The following is a 17,926-nucleotide window of genomic DNA, read 5'->3' as shown; positions in this document are numbered from 1 at the left end:
TCATTTTGCATAAAATATCTTCAGAATTCTTGAAGACATGTCCTGCCCTGCTTTAGAATTGCAGAATCATTGCAAATTGCTTTGGCTCAGTCACTGCTGGGGCCCCCCTTGCACCTCCACAGATCTGCGCCCCCACCCTGTTCGTCCCTGACGCCAAATCTGTGCACGTTGATCCCCACGGCCTCGTGTTCCCGGGCCTCTCAAGGCAGTTCTGGGAGGCAGATGCAGAGGCAGCCGTGTGACTGCACAAATTGCTGGCGCGTGGCCAAGTCAGCTCTGGACCCAAAGGCCAGAAGCTTCTAGCTCTTCGGGGGCAAACGTGGTGCTGACAGGAAAATGTTTGTTTGGTTTGTAAGTTGAGCTGGCCCACTGTGGAAGGGATGATAAAGATGGAAACCCGTGTGGTCGTGGTGTGGTCAAGGCTCTGAACTTGGCTTTGATGGGCAACGCCACAGGCATGATCCTAAGGGGGCTCAGCAGAGAGTTGACGGACGTGACCTGTGACCCTTTCCCTTTCTGAAATCATCAGACATCTGCTGAGTGAGCTGTTTGGGAACTGGTCCCAGGCCAATGTCATGGAGGGAGTGGAGTGTGGGGCGGGGGTGGTGGTGGTGGGGCAGATAATCTCCAGGGCCCTTTTCATCAGGAACACACATGAGTCATTTTTAATCAATCAAAAAGAGGAAACGAGACCAAATGCAGTTAATGAAGGCTCGAGTACCACGCTGTGAAGAAACTTCCAGGAGTTGGACAGGCAACAGTGAAACCTTGGAGACAGCTTAAAGGGCCATCAGGAGGGAGAATGCTTAAGTAATTAAGGTCCCCTCCGCACAATGCGATATCAGCAAGTTGATAAAAAGAGCAAAGGAAAGCTACGTATGTTGACATGGAAAGATACATGACATAGGGTTCAGTGCAAGAAAAACCTGCGAAATAGTCTGTATTTGTTTCCTATGCCTGCTGTAACAAATTACCACCAGTCTGGCGGCTTAAAATCACACATACTTATTCTCTTACAGTCTTGGAGGCTGGAAATCTGAAAACAGTGTCTTCAGGCTAAGTCAAGGTATGAGCAGGGCTGAGTCCTTAGAAAGACTCAAGGGGAGAACCTTTGTCCTTGACTTTCTGAGCCTCTAAGGCTGCCTGTGTTCCTGGATCGCTCCCAACTCTTGCTTGTCACATCTTCTATTTCTGTGTGAGACTACCCTCTGCTTCCCTCTGATAAGGACACTTGCCTGTGATTACCTTTAGGACATACCTGCGAATCCAGAATTATCTCACCATCATCTGAAAATGTTTAACATAATCACACCTGGGAAGTCCATTTCACCATAAACCTGATATTTACAGGTTCTGAGGATTAGGACATGAACATCTTTGCAACGGGGGAGAATGTTATTCAGCCTTGAGGGTGGCGGAAATTGTGTTCTGGTTCTTTGGGTGTATCACAGTTTATTATGCATCATAACATAATGTATCACTCAGGGTCAAGGCGGGAAACAGAAGTCCCTTGAGGTCTTTTAACAGAAAGGGCTTTAATACAGGAAATTCACAACGCCTTGACTCTGCAATTGAATGAAAGGGGCCACACACAATATATAAATGAAAGAGAGTGGTTGTGTGCCAATAAAACTTTATTTATAAAAACAGGCTGAAGGCTAGATTTGGCCCTGGGGACTTTAGTCTGCCAACTCTGGGTGATGTCACACCACATGGTGCAAGCAAATGGCATAGTCCTCACTCCTCTGCTCCAAACCCCCTGAAGGCCCCTGGTCTGGCCATAGCACTCTTGCCCCAGGTCTTCGCACTGGCTGTTCCCTCTACCTGGAACATACTTCACCTGGATACTCCCATGGCAAAACTCACCGCCTACTCAGTAAGAGACACAATTGCTGTTCTGATTCCTTGATCTCCTCCCCCTTGTTGTTGTTATTGTTGTTTTTACTTTTTCCCAATATGATCAGCTGTTTGTATCTGAGGATGTGAGGCCCACCAATAAAGAGGGCTTACGGTACTACACCATTTTATATAAGGGACTTGAGCATCTGCAGATTTTGGTACCCGTAGTGGTCCTAAAACCAATCCCCCTTGGATATGGAGAGACAACTGTGCAGGAACACCTCATTTTATTGTACTTTGACGATATTGCACAAGATTTTTCACAAATTGGAGGTTTGTGGCCACTTTGCATTGAGCAAGTCTGTTGAAGCCATTTTTCCAACAGCATTTGCTCACTTCATGTTGTGTGCTTAGTCCCTCAGTCGTGTCCCGCTCTTGGTGACCCCATGGGCTGTAGCCCACCAGGCTCCTCTGTCCATGGGCTTCTCCAGGCCAAAGTACTGGAGTGGGTTGCCATGGTCTCCTCCAGGGGATCTTCCCAACCCAGGGATTGAACTCAGGTCTCCCACATTGCAAGTGGATTCTTTACTGTTTGAGCCACCAGAGAAGCCCTGGAGGTCCTACCAAGATATAACCGCTTCGTGTTATATTTTGGTAATTCTTGCAATATTTCACACTTTTTCATCATTGTTATATTTGCTTATGGGGATCTGTGATCTTTGATGTTACTACCACAACTCACTGGAGGCTCAGATGATGGTGAGCTTTTTTTAACAATCAGTTATTTTTAAGTTAAGGTACGTACATTGTTTTTTAGACATCATGCTATTGCACTCTTTATTTTTAAAATAAATGGCATTCAGTGCTTTTATTCATATTTTTGAAGTTCGTCTGAAATTTATTAAAAGGCCTTTACATAACTTGAAGGTGATGTAAGGTTTGTTTTTTGAAATTTACACAATCAAAGTTGAGTAACAAGTGCATTAATAGAAATTTTTTCCTTTCCAAATATAACTCAAAACAGCTTTTATCCCAGTTTCTTTCTCCATTTACCGGATGCATTTATGGAAGGCACACAACAAGTATTTTGTTTTCTATTTTAACAACTTAAATGTAGATAAGACATATAAATCTACTTCTGTTTATTAAGGAAACTGGCAGATTTTCAAATATTGCTACAAATTACTATTAGGGTTTCCCTGGTGACTCAAATGATAAAGAATCTGCCTGCAGTTCAGGAGACCGGGTTCGATCCCTGAGTCAGGAAGATCTCCTGGAGAAGGTAATGGCTACCTACTCCAGTATTCTTGCCTGGAGAATTCCATGAACAGAGGAGCCTGGCGGGCTACAGTTCATGGGGTTGCAAAGAGTCAGACATGACTAAGCAACTAACACTCATACTTTTCACTTTCATTATTAGACCAGATACTATGGGTACTTTGAGAAACCCTCTTTTTAGGCCAAAAGAGTACTTTTTTTTTTTTTTTTGAGAAGAAGAACAAGTATTTTTTTAATTGAAATAACAATTGATTTACAATGTTGTTTTAATTTCTGCTGTACAGTAAAGTGACTCAGTTAAACATATATATAGTTGTTGTTTAGTCTGTAAGTCATGTCTGACTCTTTGCAACCCTGTGGATTGGAGTCCCCTAGGCTCCTCTGTCCATGGGATTTCCCAGGCAAGGATACTGGAGTGGGTTGCCATTCTCTTCTCCAGGATAATTATTTTGATGTCTTCTTATACTCAGTTAACTAAAGGCTGGCAACATGCAGAAAACTTGGGCTTAAAAAAATTGCTTTGCTGTTTCGAAATACACTATAATCATCTCCAGGCTATTATTTAAACCAGGGGCCTATTTCCTATAGGCCAAATCTGATCCATTGCTTGTTTTTGTAAATAGCTTAGTTTCCATAGTGCCTGAGCTACAACAGCAGAATTGAGTAATGATGGACACCGTATGACCCACAAAACCCAAGATATGAACAGGCTACTGTATAGTGTATATATAACTTTCATGTGTACTGGGAAACCAAAAAATTTCATGTGACTTGCTTTATTGTGATATTTGCTTTATTGCAGTGGTCGGGAACCAAACTCACAGTATCTCCAAGGTATGCCTGCGCTTCTTCCCCCTCTGATGTACTATATAACTTATTTATCGTGTTTATCATGTCTTGGCAATGTCCCCTCACTAGAGGATAAACCCTACTAGAGCAGGAATCTTTGGATCAACTCTCTACACATTTGATTGAATGAATGATAGTTCTGTGTGTGTGTGTGTGTGTGTGAATGCACATGTGTACGAGTGTGCACAGAGATACAAACACATATCAGAAAAGAGCCACACCAAACTGTCGGAGAGAAACTAGGGAGAGATTCTGGTTTTTCATCTCACATACTTTTTGCAACAAGCATATTTTCTGTTTTAAAACACAAGAAAAGGCAGGAATGTTTCCCAAAGGCATAACATTTTTTAATAAGAGCTTGGAATCAATAGAAGATGTACAAAGGCAAAGCACTGAATTTGGGCACACCTTTTAGCGAGGATAAAAACAGGATTTCTGAGGTGAAAATGGAAAAAATAACCAGGTCTCTTTGTAATCTTTTTTTTTTCCTTTTGAACATTTTATTTTGTATTGGGGTATAGCTGTTTAACAATGTTGTGATGTTTTCTGATATTTTCAGGTGAACAGCGAAGGGACTCAGCCATACATATACATGTATCCATTCTCTCCCTAACTCCACTCCCCTTCGGTCTGTCACATAACATTGAGCAGAGTTCCCTGTGCTGTCTTGGTAGTCTGTTTTTGGTGTTAGAGTTCAAATGGTGATGAAGCCTTGCATTAAAAAATGCCCTGATGAATCAAATGGGCAGATTTCAGCATGGCAAGTGGGAGGAAAGGGCATTTCTGGAAGTCCACTCCTTTGTCTGTGGCAGGACCCCGGCTGGATGTGTTATCCAGAGGAGGGGTTGACTCTCCCAGTGGGGGAGGAGTGCGCAGGGCTACCTGAAAGATCAGCTGCTTCAGGAGCATTTGGCTTTTACTGGCTAGGTCAGTATCCTGGGGCTGTGTAGCAAAGTACCACGAACGGTGTAGCATTAAACAACAGGAATTTCTTCCCTGACAGTTCTGGAGGCCGGAAGTCTGAAATAAAGGTGCAGGCAGGGCCATGCTCCCTCTGAAGGTGCTAGGGCAGTGTCTAGCTTCTGGGGGCTCCAGGTGTCCTTGGCTCATGACTGCATCACCCCAATCTCTGCCTCTATCTTCACACAGCTTCCTCCTTCTACATCTTCATGCTGTCTTCCCTCTATGCTTGTCTGTTGTGTCCAAACTTCCCCTTCTTATATGGACACCAGTCATTTTAGATTCAGACCTTCCCTAAGGATCTCATCTTAACCCGCTTAAATCTGCAAAGACTCTATTTCCAAATAAGGCCGCATGGTGACGTACTGGGAGTTAGGATTCCAGCTTTTTTTTTTTTTTTTCATGGCTGTGCTGAGTCTTTGTCGCTGCATGCAGGCAGCTGTCGCGTGAGCAGGGGCTACTCCCTAGTTGTGGTGTGTGGGTTTCTCATGCAGTGGCCTCTCTTGTTGCAGAGCACGGGCTATAGGTTATCAGGCTTCAGTAGTTGCAGCACTCGGGCTCAGTAGCTATGGCTCTTGGACTCCAGAGCGTGGGCCTCAGTAGCTGTGGTGCACGGGCTTAATTGCTCTGTGGCATGTGGGATCTTCCTGGACCAGGGATCGAACAAGGGTCTCCGGCATTGACAGGTGGATTCTTAACCACTGGACCACCAGGGAAGCCCCCAACATATCTTTTTTTAGGGGACACAATTCAACTAGGAACAGAGGCTGTGTCTTCCTCACAAGGCAGCAAGAAATAATATGTGTCTGTCCATCTTTTGGGGAAGGCTGAGGGCTGTGTGTGCCGGGTCTGCCATGTGGAATCTCTTCCTGCAGTCTCAGATGCTGGAGTTACACTAACCTCTCTTCTCTACCTCCTAGTAGCCTCTGATCATGTGAACTAACCCACTGCAGTCAGGAGACAGAACAGGCTTCCACTGTTAATAAATTGTTTGCCAAAGTATCATGCCCGTCACATGCTTATCAGAAGGGCGCCTGTGATGGCTCTAGGGTGATTACTGGAGGGAGAAAACAGCAGTCTCAAAGAGTCTTATTTTGCTAGTATGTTAAAAGTGAGAAAAGGGAATTCCCTGGGGGGTCCAGTCGTTAGGACTTGGCGCTTTCACTGCCAGGGCCTGGGTTCAATCCCTGATTGGGGAACTAAGATCCCACAAGCCTTTTTCAGCAGGGGAGGGCACTACCTCCCCCCCAAAAAAGAGGAGGAAAATGAATCCCTCTCACACATGAACCATAACATTCTGACTCAGCACAGTTCAGTTCAGTCGCTCAGCCATGTCCAACTCTTTTTGACCCCATGGACTGCAGCACGCCAGGCTTCCCTGTACATCACCAACTCCTGGAGCTTGCTCAAACTCACGTCCATCAAGCTGGTGATGCCATTCAACCATCTCATCCTCTGTCATCCCCTTCTCCTCCTGCCTTCAATCTTTCCCGGCATCAGGGTCTTTTCCAATGAGTCAGTCCTTCGAATCAGGTGGTCAAAGTATTGCAGCTTCAGCATCAGTCCTTCCAATGAATATTCAGGACTGATTTCCTTTAGTATAGACTGGTTGGATCTCCTTCAGGAGAAGGAAAGAGAACCACAAAGGAAGGAGAGCTATGGATCCCCTGTGATGGGGATTAGTGATATGCTAATATCTGCCTGGGCTTCCCCAGTGGCTCAGCAGTAATTCGCCTGCAATTCAGGAGCCACAGAAGACACAGGTTTGATCCGTGGGTCAGAAAGATCCCCTAAAGGAGGGCATGGTAACCCACTCCAGTATTCTTGCCTGGAGAATCCCATGGACAGAGGAGCCTGGTGGGCTACAGTCCATAGGGTCACAAAGATTCGGACACCACTGAAGTGACTTAGCACGCACACACACAGGATTCGCCCAAGCACCAGCCAAATCCCACCTGGGTCCGCAGTGAGGGCGTCCTGACCTGAGATCTGCATCCACCACAGCGGTGCTCACTGTGCCAGGAAAACTCCTAATTGCTCAGGGTCGATGGTTCACTGAACTAATCCTCAGGACATCAGAGTTCTCTGCGATCACTGAGGGGGGCTTCCGGAACTCCCTGGAACCCAATCAGTTCCAATTAACCAGAAAAGGCAGGAATGTGGGCTGTGGATGGAGCGGGGTGAAAGGGCTTCTCGGCAGGAGAGCAGGCCTGGTCCACGGGCCGCCTCATGGAAACAGGCGCAGGTGCTGGCCACAACCAGAGGGGGAAGGGAAGGAACCCAGGTCTCATGGTCAATGGGGTCCCCCTGTTCGACGGGGCTGCCTGGCCACAGGATCAAGCAACACCACCCTTTATAGTTAATTCAATCATTTAAAAACCACATTTCAGTAAGCTAGACAGAGAAGGACAGATACTGCATGCTTCCACTTGTATGAGGTCCCTGGAATAGGCAAATCCATAGACATGGAAAGTAGAATCGAGATTCCCAGTGTCCTGGGGCTTGCGGGGGAGGGTGGGGGGATGGGGAGTTAGTTTTTGGTGAGCAGAGAGTTTATACTGGGGTTGATGAAAACCTCTTGCATATGGATAATGGTGATGATTATACCTTCTCCAGGGGATCTTCCCAACCCAGGGATCGAACTTGGGTTTGATTCTTTACCATCTGAGCCACCAGGGAAGCCCTATATAACATGATGAATGTATTTAATGCCCCTTCCAAACATCAAAAATGATTACTGTTTTGTTATGTGTAGAGTCTATCACACTGTGTTCATTCAAGGCAAAGAAAACAAACAAACAAACTGGGTGCTTTCTGCACAGAAGCCAGAGTCCTTGAAAGGGGCCATCATGGTCCCGGTTAGCAGGGAACAGATGTGCGGCCCAGGGAAGCCAAGCTGTCCATCTCTTGCCAAAACTTGGCCTCTGTTCACAGGTGCCAAAGAGAAACATGAAGACAGAGTTTTGGGTGAAGTGGAAAGAGTAACTTTTAAGGTTTTGCCAGGCAAAGGGGGCTCCAGGGAGCTGATGCCCTCAAGACTGTGTGACCACCCTGGAGGGAGTAATAACAGTTATATAGTGTTCAAGGAGCAGGGTGTGAGCAGCTCCTGGACAATTCTGTGATTGGTTGGCATCAAGGTGAAGTTTCAGGCATCATCAACCTTCTGGTTTCAACCAGTATAGGATCTATCTTGAGCTTCCTAGGTAGCCAGTGCAGGAGACACAAGAGATGCGGGTTGAATCACTGGTTCGGGAAGATCCCCTGGAGAAGGAAATGGCAACCCATTCCAGTATTCTTGCCTGGGAAATCCCATGGTCAGAGGAGTCTGGCAGGTTACAGTCCATGGGCTGCAAAAGAGTAGGACACAACTTTGTGACTAAACAAAAATAATAACAGGGTCTATGTTTTTGTGGTCAGCAGTTTTGATCTGGTGGGGGTCTGCTTCCCGTAAAAACAAGTTGGGAATGTTTGTCAGGCCTTTATATCTTTCAGGGAACTGGGAGTTCCGTGATTCTGTTATGTGACAGAATTATAGTCTAAACTGTTACCAGTTCTCCAGCCCAACAGCTAGCCTTTGTTTTGATGTCTTCACATCTCCCAATCATTCACTCTGCAGTCAGCATTTCACATCCAAAGAAAAGGACACAGGGGTTTGTACACAGTTTCACATCCCACAGTTACCAGGCGTGATGTGGGGCGAGATTCAAGTTCAGTCTCACCTCCCTCACCCCCATCCAAGTTCACTGTCATTCCTCGGGGTCAAGTGGAGTCTGTGATTCACCTGTGGAAACCCATCCCAGCCCCTGGCTGGGGCAGGTCCTAGGAAAGGAGTGTCTGAACTTGAGTTATGGCAGGTGAGACGGTCCAGGTTCAGATTATCTGGCCTTGTTCTGATAATGGCCCACGTAGCTCTCACCAGTCGCATCAAGTCATTCTCACGTGCCTGGGGCTATTTCTTCCCACCTCTCCCGGTTCACTCCAGCACCTACACTTGGCAGCCACAGCTCCTGCCTTGAATCAAGGTAGCCAAGGGAGAAGTTTGAAAGCTGCATCTTGTCCAGACTCACTAAACAACCTTAGGCCAGAGGACCCCCACCCCCAATCTGAGCAGTGAGGGTGAGGCAGGAGATAGCTGGGGCCCTAGGCCGAACAGAGGTCCGTATAGTCAAAGCTATGATTTTTCCAGTAGCCATGAATGGACTCGAGAGTTGAACCATAAAGAAGGCTGAGCAACGAAGAATTGACACTTTCGAACTGTGGTGCTGGAGAAGACTCTTGAGAGTCCCTTGGACAGCAAGGAGGTCAAATCTGTCAATCCTAGAGGAAATCAACCCTGAATACTCACTGGAAGGACTGATGCTGAAGCTGATGCTCCAATACTTTGGGCACCTGATGCAAAGAGCCGACTCATCGGAAAAGACCCCGATGCTGGGAAAGATTGAAGGCAGGAGAAGGGGATGACAGAGAATGAGATGGTTGGATGGCATCACCAACTTGATGGACATGAGTTTGAGCAAACTCAGGGAGTCAGTGAAGGACAGGGAAGCCTGGTGTACTGCAGTCTATGGGATTACAAAGTGTCGGACACAGCTGAATAGCAACAACAACAGGCTGAACAGTTTCTCCCCTGCGGGCAGAAACTCCACAATAGCAGGATGATGGAGGAGGCTGGGCCCTGCCCAGATAAGAGATAAAAGACAACATATTCCTCATTCTTGAAGTTAAGGAGCCCTCCCCCACACACATACGCAGAAGACCTTGGAGGTCAAAAAGGGATGGGACATCACCTCACACTAAGTGATGTCAACTACCTATAAGCCTCTTCACTAGAATTCATCTTGGCTAAGAGATGCATGTACATACATGGAAGGATCCTGAGATATACCAGATACAGACTCAGGGCCAGGCAAATCAAAATGATTGGTCAAAGGAAACCCCAAAGAAATGCCCCATAACAGTAAATCAAACTATCACAAGGGTGTGACTCAATGACTCTCTCTCCGAGCCCGCCCATGTGTCTGTCCACATGCACTGTACTCTTTTTTTCCTCCTAAAAAATACTTTTCTTTGTTTCACTACTTTCTATCTTTGTGGAAATTCTTTTCTGCAAAATCGAGAAGCCAGGGTCCTTGTCACTGACCCCTGGTCCAGTGGCTAGGATTCAGTGGTCTCACTGCCAAGACCTGACCTCAATCTCTGGCCGGGAACTGAAGCTTTTCTTCAAGCTGCTGCAGGCCACCTGAGATCAAGGGGTCAGCCCAGGAGGCAGAAATGGTCCCTGACACCCTCTTCTCCCCATGTGTCTGACTGGACCCTGTATTAGTTTCCTAGGGCTTTTGCCACAAACAGCTACACACTTGGTGGCTTCAAACAACAGAAACTTATTCTCTTGCAGTTGTGGAGGTCAGAAGTATGAAATCAAGGTGTCAGCAACTTATGGTTACCAAAGGGGAATGGGGTGGGGAGGCGTAAATGAGGAGACTGGGACTAGCAGATCAAGCCACTATATATAAAATAGATAAACAACAAGGACTTACTGTAGACCATAGGGAAATATATTCACCACCTTGTAATAACCAATTAATGGGAAGTAATATGAAAAAGAATATATTATACATATATATAATATATATACATTTCTACCTGAATCACCTTGTCATACATTAGAAACTAACACAACATTGGAAATAAACTATACATATTTAAACTATTTATTTATTTTTGGCTAGGCTGGGTCTTCATTTTTGTGCACGGGCTTTCTCTAGTTGTGGTAAGTGGGGGCTACTATTCGTTTTCATTCTCCCATTGCGATGGCGTCTCTTGTTGCAGAGCACAGGCTCTAGAGCAGATTCAGTCTTCACAGCTTGTAGGCTTAGTTGCCCCACGGCACGTGTGATCTTTCCAGACCAGGGATCAAACCCATGTCCCCTACTTTGGCAGGCAGATTCTTAACCACTGGGCCACCAGGGAAGTCCTCTACATTTTTTTATTTACAAAAAGAAAAAGAAACAAAAAAGATGTCAGCAGGGCCATGTGCCCTCCAAAGTCTCTAGGAGAGGTGTCTTCTTGCTTCTTCAAATTTCTGGGAGCTCCCAGCACTCCTTGGCTTGTGACCGTATCACTCCAATTTCTGCCTCCGTCTTCACAAATTTCTTTCTCTGTCTCAAATTTCCCTCGGTCTTTCTTTTGTAAGGACACTTGTCATCAGCTTTAGGGCTCACCCAGATCTCAAGATTCTTCACTTTATTACATCTGCAAAGACCGTTTTCCAAATAAATTCACAGTCACGGGTTCCAGGGGTCAGGATTCAGAGGTAACTTGGGGCGGGGGTGCAAATTTCACCCTACTGTGGCACCCAAGCGCATTCTCCATGAGGACCAGGTGTCTGCTGGAGTCTCACTGGTCCTTTGGGCAAATCTCATTCTTTTAATGTCTCTTCCAGGTAGTGCCCCAAACAGACGCAACCTTCTCAGGATGCGGAATTCTCTCTGAAGACCGGTGGTCCAGTGGTTAGGACTCTGTGCTTCTACCACAGCGGGCGCAGGTTTCATCCCTGGTCAGGGAACTGAAATCCCTCATGCCACTCGGTGGAGCCAAAAAACAAACAAAACTCCACCACAGTTCACCATCACTTGAATGTTCCACGTGACAGTCAGACAGACCACACAAGGCCTGGTGACCATCCAGGAGGCAGAGCTGAGAGGCTCCAGGAGAGAGTTGGGGCTCACAACCCGTCCCCTACAATTCCAGTGCAACAGGAAAACGTGAAACAAAGCCATGTAGAGAGATGGCATTTGACACAAAAAGATGCCCATACTATTGCAGATGGCATATCGCCAGGGTGCATTTCCACTTCATTTTTGTCTGAAATTTGAATGAAATCATATACTCCAGAATATGAGTTGTGCTCGTCTCTGCCACTGGTGACAGTTTTTGATGATTTGCAACTCTCCTTTCGAAGATCTCAATTTTCTACAACGAAACCATCAAAAGAAGTCTAAGATTTAAGAAATACTAAAACACAAATACAATGTGAGCATCAAGACTTTTTTTAAGTGTGGAAAGACATGAACAATTTCATCTGAATTGATAGGTGATGGCCGCAGCAGGACACAACTGGCCAGGGGACTGAAAGAGTGGACGCTTTCAAGCTGGGGACTTGCTGCCCCCTAGAGTCCATCTGGAGAACTTCAGCACCAGGATCAGAAAAGGGAAGATGGAAGCGCACGGAAGCCAAGCAGAAAGGCTGTGTAAGTATGTGCTCTGATTCCTGCAAGCCCCTTTCCTCATCTCCTCCTTGAATATCTGGCCTGGCAGTGGTCCTTCAGGGTGCTTGTCTCCCCCACCCCCAGTCACGGGCAGGGGCGCTGTCCACTTTGGGTCCCCTGCCTACTTCCCAACTGATCTGAGTGCCATCCCCTCAATAGAACTGCTACCCAGCTGACGACACTGTAGAGAGAGGATGCTCCAGCTCACCTCCCAGTGAGGTGCCTGGTCCAGAGTGAGCACCTTGAAGATAACTGGAGGCACAGGTGACCTCAGGACTGCATCTTTGGGACCTCTTCCTTCTGATCTCATCTCCTCTGTCCACCTCAGCCCAGACTAGAGGTTACAACATATGGTTCAGCAATTCCACTTCTGAGTATTCATCTGAAGGAAACAAAATCACTAATTCCAAGAGATATCTGCGGATTTCCCTGGTGGTCCAGTGGTTAAGAATCCGCCTGCCAATGTAGGGGACATGGGTTTGATCCCCGGTCTGGGAAGATCTCACATGCCATGGAGCCATCAAGCCCGTATGCCACAGTTACTGAGCCCTCACTCCACAACAAGAGAAACCACTGCAATGAGAAGCCTGAGCAGTGCAACTAGAGAAAGCCTGCATGTAGCAGCTAAGACTCAGCACAGCCAAAAATAAAGCAATAAAAAAATTTAAGAAAATAGTTTTTTAAAAAGATAGTTGCATCCTCATTTTCACTGCAGCATTACTTACAGTAGCCAACACAGAAGCAACCTAAGTGTCCATGGATAAAGAAAATGGAAGATATGTATATATGTGGTGGAATATTATTTGGCCATAAGAAAGGAGGAAATCTTGCCATCTGTGACAATATGGGTGGACCTTGATGGCAATAATGAAATGAAATAAATCAGGGAAAGGCAAGTACCAAATAATCTCTTGTAGAGGTGGAATCTTTTTAAAAATGGACAAAGGATCTGAATAGATATTTGCCATGGACTGAATATCATGTTCCCCCCTAAATTCACAGCCTGAAATTAAAATATCCAAAGCGATGGTATTAGGAGGTTGAGAAGTTGGGAAGTGATTAAGTCATGAGGATGGAATCCCCATGAATGAGACTGTAAGAAAAGACACCAGAGAGTAGGTGATCTCTTCTCTTTCTCCTTTCTGCCATGTGAGGATACAGCTAAAAGATGTGTGTGTGCATACACACACACACATATGCACTCAGCTGTGTCCAGCTCTTTGCGACCTCATGGACTGCAACCTGCCAGGCTCCTCATCAGTCTACGGGATTTTCCAGGCAAGAATACTGGAGTGGGTTCCCATTTCCTTCTCCAGGGGATCTTCCCAATCCAAGGATTGAACCTGAGTCTCCTGCCTTGGGAGGTGGATTCTTTACCACTGTGCCACCTGGGAAAAGATGGCCATCTGTAAATCAGGAAGAGGGTCTTCACCAAGAACCTAGCCATGGTCTCAGATTCCCTCAGCCTCCAAAACTGTGAAAACTAAGTTTGCTATTTAAGCACTCAGTTCAGGTCAGTTCAGTCACTCAGTTGTGTCTGCAGCACGCCAGCCTTGCCTGTCCATCACCAACTCCCAGAGCTTGCTCAAATTCATGTCCATTGAGTTAGTGATGCCATCCAACCATCTCATCCTCTGTCATCCCCTTCTCCTCTGGCCTTCAGACTTTCCCAGCATCAGGGTCTTTTCCCAGTGAGTCAGTTCTTCACATCAGGTGGCCAAAGTATTAGAGTTTCAGCTTCAGCATCAGTCCCTCCAGTGAAAATTCAGGACTGATTCCCTTTAGGATTGACTGGTTTCATCTCCTTGCAGTCCAAGGGACTCTCAAGAGTCTTCTCCAATGCCACAGTTCAAAAAAATCAATTCTTTGGCACTCAGCTTTCTTTATGGTCCAACTCTCATGTCCATACATGACTACTGGATAAGCCCTTGCTTTATTTTAAGCACTCAGTTTACAGTAGATTCATTATAGCAGCACAAACTAAGACGTTTCTCCAAATAAGATATACAAAGGGTCAGTATGCATTTGAAAAGATTCTCAACATCACAAATCATTAAGGAAATACAAATCAAGCCCACAATGAGATACCATTTTAGTATATCCACAGACTTGTGCAAACACCACCATAATCAATTTTAAAGTTTTTTCATCACCTCGCAAAGAATCATCATACTCGAGCATTCGGCTATATCCCCCTTTAATTATACACTTTTATTTATTTTGGGGAGGGGGTGCTTTCCAGGTGGCTCAGTGGTACAGAATCTGCCTGCTAATGTAGGAGACAGTTTCCATCCCTCGGTCAGGAAGATCCTCTAGAGGAAATAGCAACCCATTCCAGTAGGCTTACCAGGAAAATTCCATGGACAGAGGAGCCTGGTGGGCTGCAGTCCATGGGGTTGCAAAGAGTTGGACATGACTGAGCACACAAACATTTATGTTTTTAATTTTTGAAAATTTTTTATTGGAGAATAATTGCTTTACAATGTTGTATCAGTTTCTGCTGAACAGCAACGTGAATCTTGTCCATGTACACATATATCCCGTCCCTCTTGAGCCTCCTTCCTTTCTCCTAATTATACAATTTAAATGGATGAAATTATGTGGTGTGTGGATTACATCTCAATAAATGTGTTTAAAAAAAAAAACCTTCTAAGCAAAGGTCAAAGAAGTTAATAATAGACTCACTCTTGTTCTCACCCCCAAGTTAAAGTGTTGCTACTCCCTGACCTTACCTTCCTTTTTGAAAGTAACCATTTAATTTGTGTGTGGCAACTGTTGTCTTGCTTTTTGTCAGTTCCACTACCTGTATATGGAGCCCCCTTGATACTTTTTCATTTTGAAACACCTGAGTGTCACCCAGACAAGGTCTAGTTCCATTCTGTTCCAGCTGCCCATGTTGCTACTGAGAATTCAGACACCAGGACTTTCATTTCTGTTTCTTCTTTCTCTGCAGGTTTGAAAGTCTTTCCTTTGATCCTTCATGTTCTGAAACATATGCTGACTTTGTCCAGTTTGACAGATAGCTTCCAACATGGCCTTTGGGGTGATTAGGTCATGAGGGTAGAGCGCCCATGAATGGAATTAGTGCCCTCATAAAGGAGACCCCAGAGAGCTCTCTTGCCCCTTCCACCATGTGAGGACACAGCAAGAAGACGCTGTCTATGAACCAGGAAGCAGCCCTCACCAGGTACTGAATCTGCTGCTGCCTTGATCTTGGATTCCTAGAACTGCAAAAGATATAGTTTCTGTTGTTTATAAGTTGCCCAGTCTATGGTATTCAGTTATAGCAGCCCAGGTGGTCTAAGACAACCTGTTTCTGATTCTTTGGTGTATATAACTAGGAAGGGAATTGCACAGGTATTCAATAGAGAAGGCGGGCATGAAACAGCCCTGATTTTCAGGTAGTGATGAGCATGGTTTCAGGTGTATGAAGTTAAAAAACCCCTCTCTCCTTACTGGAAGAGTCAGAAGAAGGAGATGGCAAGGAGTTTTGGTGTGATGGCAGATTGGGGAGGTGTTAAGGGGTGAAGGAGGATCTGGGGAAGGAGGTGGGAGTGGAGGGTGGTTATAACTCCCCTCCAGAGATGGTCACTTCCTTCCCTGTGTGCCCCTAGAGAAGAGCTGTGTCACCATGGTATGTGTGTGTGTGTCTGACTCTCTGCCACTCCCCTGGACTATAGCCAGCCAGGCTTCTCTGTCCATGGAATTTTTCAAGGCAAAAATAATGACGCTGCTTATTTGTGTTATTTCTTTGTTTTGTGAGTGCTCTGACTGCAGGATTTTCAGAGAGAATTTGAGCACCACCTTGGGTTGTGTCTTCTTATCTCCAATTTGCTATGACAATTTACCCTAACCCCTCCTTCTATAAGTTGTCAACAAACTGATATGAAACCACAGTTTTTCTGATTGTACACCTGACTTGTGTTCATTACACACAAAAAAAGGAAAATGTAGACCAAGAGGGCAGAAGCTTTCTCATGACCTGTCACTTAGACCATCAGTGTTGGCATATTTGATGTTCAACTCTAGTCAGTGTGCTCATTCTCTAAGAAATCTGGGAAGGCCCTCCCCAGCACAGCACTTTGCCCAACCTCTTGCATGCCTGCCTCTCCAGCACTAGTGGGAAGCTCTTCTTTTGCATGGGAGCAATTCACAAAAAGCAAATCTGTTTCTTGGCCCATAAACTCTCATTCAAAAATGGTGACAGCTTTGAGTCCCATAGGGAAAAAACTGACTACGTTCTTTTATAACTTAGATTTCCTACTAGATCAGGGTCAGCAAACTTTTACTATGTCAGATGGAAAGTACTTTAGGCTTTGCAGACCTAAAGGTCTTCATCACAAAGACAACCTTGCCATCAGAAAGCAAACACAGACCATTTGTACAAAAAGGGTGTGACTGCGTTTCAATAAAACTTTACGTGCAGTCATGGGAGAAGGTTCAGATTTGGCTTGGAGTCTGTGTAAGTTTGCCTGATGGCTCAGATGGTAAAGAATCTGCCTGCGATGCAGGAGACCCAGATTGGATCCCTGAGTAGGGAAGATCCCCTGGAGGAGGAAATGGCAACCCACTCCAGTATTCTTGCCTGGAGAATCCCATGGATGGAGGAGCCTGGCAGGCTCCAGTCCATCAGGTAGCAAAGAGTTGGACACCACTGAGCAACTAACACTTTCACTTTCACATAGTTTGCCAACCCTGGTTTAGATTTTTTCCAGTCTTTGTGCTCATTCTCAGCACAGTCATGGTAGAGGAGCAGTCACACAGATCTTCCATCTAGTCTTTTCTTTTGCAACAAGTGAATGATGTTAATGAATGAAGCAGAGAAAGACGGTGTGGCTGGTGGGGTGAGGGTGGGGACGGGCACAAGGAATGGGCCTGCACTCCCTCCCATCATAGGGGTTATCACAGAGTGGTTCCAACCCTTGGGGTCACTGCACAATGTCCAGACACATCTTTGGTTGGAAAAACGCTACTGGACGTGGCGAATGAAGGGCAGGGATGCTACTCAACATCCCTCCGTGTGCAGGATGGCCTCCACTGCAAACAATGATCTGGCTCCAAACATCAACAGTGCTGAGATTGAGACACCGTAACTTAAAAACAAAGCATGACAATTTAGAAAGCCTGTTTGTGGGCTTTCCTGGTTGCCCAGTGACCAAGACTCCATTTTCCCAGTGCAGGGAGCCCAAGTTCAATCCCTGGTCAGGCAACTAGATCTCAACATGATGCAATGCAGCAGACCTGGATTCAATCCTTGGGTTGGGAAGATCCCCTGGAGAAGGAAATGGCAACCCACTCCAGTATTCTTGCCTGGAGAATCCCATGGACAGAGGAGCCTGGTGGGCTACAGTCCATGGAGTCGCAAAGAATTGGATACCACTGAACAACTAACACTATGTTGTACCTAAAGATGCCCATATACTGCAACAAAGATCAAAGATACCATGTGCTGCAACTGAGACCCAGCACAGCCAAATATATAAGTAAAAATAAATATTTTAAAAAAGAGCCTGTTTGCTTGAGTTCCATTGTATGACTTTCTTGTAGAAATGTGATACAGGCAGATGAGAAAGTATTTGACCTAAATGTTAAAGGAACACAAAGATGCAACGAGAATCACAAGCAAGCATTCCTCCCACCTCAAGGTTCCCAGTGACGCCAGCCTAGAGACAGCTTCTCTCAACACATTTTTGTTTATCTTTTCAGGCTTAGAAATTTTAACATGAATCATT

The 17,926-nt window shown here is 45.6% G+C and overlaps 1 protein-coding gene across 3 annotated transcripts in view; it reads right to left on the bottom strand.

The window, feature by feature from the left end:
• Window positions 1-7,614: 7,614 nt before the first annotated feature.
• HAUS8 (HAUS augmin like complex subunit 8) overlaps window positions 7,615-17,926 on the bottom strand; it is a 34,113-nt gene continuing 23,801 nt past the window's right edge. For all 3 annotated transcript variants that reach the window (XR_014055658.1, XR_014055659.1, XR_014055660.1), the window contains one exon: window positions 7,615-8,273. The gene's annotated coding sequence lies outside the window, so the exon portion shown is untranslated. The remainder of the gene's footprint in view (window positions 8,274-17,926) is intronic.

This window comes from Giraffa tippelskirchi, chromosome 6 (assembly GCF_054371585.1).
Source record: "Giraffa tippelskirchi isolate mGirTip1 chromosome 6, T2T-mGirTip1v1.2.pri, whole genome shotgun sequence".
NCBI classification, from domain to species: Eukaryota; Metazoa; Chordata; class Mammalia; order Artiodactyla; family Giraffidae; genus Giraffa; species Giraffa tippelskirchi.
Note: the sequence above shows the minus strand (reverse complement) of the source record. Positions and strands in the feature narration are given on the sequence as shown.